This window comes from Meleagris gallopavo, chromosome 7 (assembly GCF_000146605.3).
Source record: "Meleagris gallopavo isolate NT-WF06-2002-E0010 breed Aviagen turkey brand Nicholas breeding stock chromosome 7, Turkey_5.1, whole genome shotgun sequence".
NCBI classification, from domain to species: Eukaryota; Metazoa; Chordata; class Aves; order Galliformes; family Phasianidae; genus Meleagris; species Meleagris gallopavo.
This window is the reverse complement of record NC_015017.2, coordinates 29,720,393-29,722,603: the sequence shown is the minus strand read 5'-3', so window position 1 is coordinate 29,722,603 and position 2,211 is coordinate 29,720,393.

The following is a 2,211-nucleotide window of genomic DNA, read 5'->3' as shown; positions in this document are numbered from 1 at the left end:
GATGCTAAAGTGGCTGGGAACATTTGATATTTGTGTGAGAAGTCTGTTGATTTTCACGGGAACAGATGCACCTGATGACAGGAAATGCAGTATTTCCATTCTGGATGTCTGGAAGACTCCAGCCCAACCCAGCAATGCAGACCTTCAAAGATGGTGTTTCCTCATGTGCCCTGGGCCCAGGAAAGGGTAAGAAGAGCTGAAGATTCATCCTTGGCTTGCCTTAGCTGCCAAAACTTCTTTTTGGAGGCATTTCTGACTCCTCTGCTTGCAGATCAGGAAATCCAGCAGGTTTGGAGATGGTGAACATCAGCCAGGGCTCAGAGTTTGAGTTTTGGGCAGAGCAGAGCACTGACTGGGAAGTTTCCCCCAGTATGCCTCCTGCTACAACTCCTTCCCAGGCCACATCCTGTCCAAACCACCAAGAAGCCACTGTCACCAACCAGGAGGCTGAGAAGGAACAAGACCATCTCAGGAACACAGCATGGAAAGCCAGGCTGTGCATTGTACGTTTCACCATTAAACCTGCTCCAGGTTCCTGGGTAGGCTGAGATTCTCCTGTCTTCATAGAAAGAATAAGTGATCAGTTAATCGAATGTATATGTATTTTTTCACAAAAAATAAAAATAAAATAAATAAATAAAATAAAATAATTAAAAAAATTAAAATGAGGATTTAGGTATCATCATGTATGCATTCCTTTCTCTCTCTCAAACTGAGAAAAGTAATCTCCGAGGGAAGAATTTAATCAAAGCCAGCTGCTAATTACTTTCCTGACACCAGGGAAGAAGAATGTTGGCCTCCAAAAGATCTGGGAGATTTTCATGATTAATATTTGATAAATCTGTAATTGGATCGTTTGATTTTGTAGTCTCCTTTGAATAGAGGTAGAAACTTTATTGAAATTAATGTTTATGAATTCAGGCCACAAACTTCAGGAGATGATAACTCATTGATTGACTGGAGTACCTCGAAGCGCCAACCCTGGAGAGAGGAAAAATGGGGATTGCTTGAGGACAAGTCAATACAGACTGAACGTAATCCAGAATGCTCTCCTATTAGACAAAATAAATGGCATTCTGCAAATAGTTAAAATTATGTTTCTCTAGGATTTCTTTCCCTGAAGTTCAGATTCAGCATGAATATTTAATTCAGACACAAATGAGAACTAAGTGTGCTAGCTTTGAATTCATAGCTGGGAAGCATGCGAGAGCGAGCAAATGTTCCCATGAAAAAAATCCAAAACATGAAAACTGCAACGCTGTACATCTCTAGTGCAAAATATAGTCTATAATTGAATTCTGTCATGCTCTTAAAAAAGAAAGCAGAAATTTATTAAAGTAAGGACAATGTACGGTTGAATATTATTTATTATCACTATTAACAAGAAAAATACTTTCTTGCTCTTATTTTTATCTATTATGTATTCAAACCTTTAGAACTGGTTTATGCTAACTACCCAGCGGCAAAGCAAAAACAAATATTGTCCAGAAAGATGTTTTATAACATATGAAATTACAACAGAGCAAATTAAGCTGCGATTTGAACGCTCAATCTTCTATTTTGAAGGCGAGAGATTAAATTTCCCTTTCCTTAACCAACATCGCTGCTTTGAACAGACAGCAAAGAAATAGCAAAAAATAAGAAAGAAGGGTCTTAATCTTCATATTCCAGTGTGGCTTGCGTGTTTTCCCACTCCTGCAGAAGCAAACAGCGATACAGCTCTTTTATATCAGCTTTAAAGGAGGTCGGGTTTGGGGCACCTCTCCCCTGACATTTTTAATTCAGCATTTAAATTGTTCCATTAGCATGCACAGCAGTTTCCACGTATGCAAGTAGGGAGGCTTGTGCCTCAAAGAACTCATGATCTAAATTAAATCGCAGTACTGGAAAAAGGATGAAAAAGGCACCTGAAAACAAAATACCGAGTCTTCAGCTGGCTACAAAGCTCTCCTCCTTTCCAGGGGAGATTTATGGGAAGGTGAGATACTGGGTGAAGCAAAAAGGCTGAACTTGGAGATAAAGGCAGGGGGGCTGCACATAGACTCATAGAATGGCCTGGGTTGCAAAGGAGCACAATGCTCATCCAGTTCCAACCTCCTGCTGTGTGCAGGTCACCAACCAGCAGCCCAGGCTGCCCAGAGCCACATCCGGCCTGGCCTTGAATGCCTGCAGGGATGGGGCATCCACAGCCTCCTTGGGCAACCTGTTCCA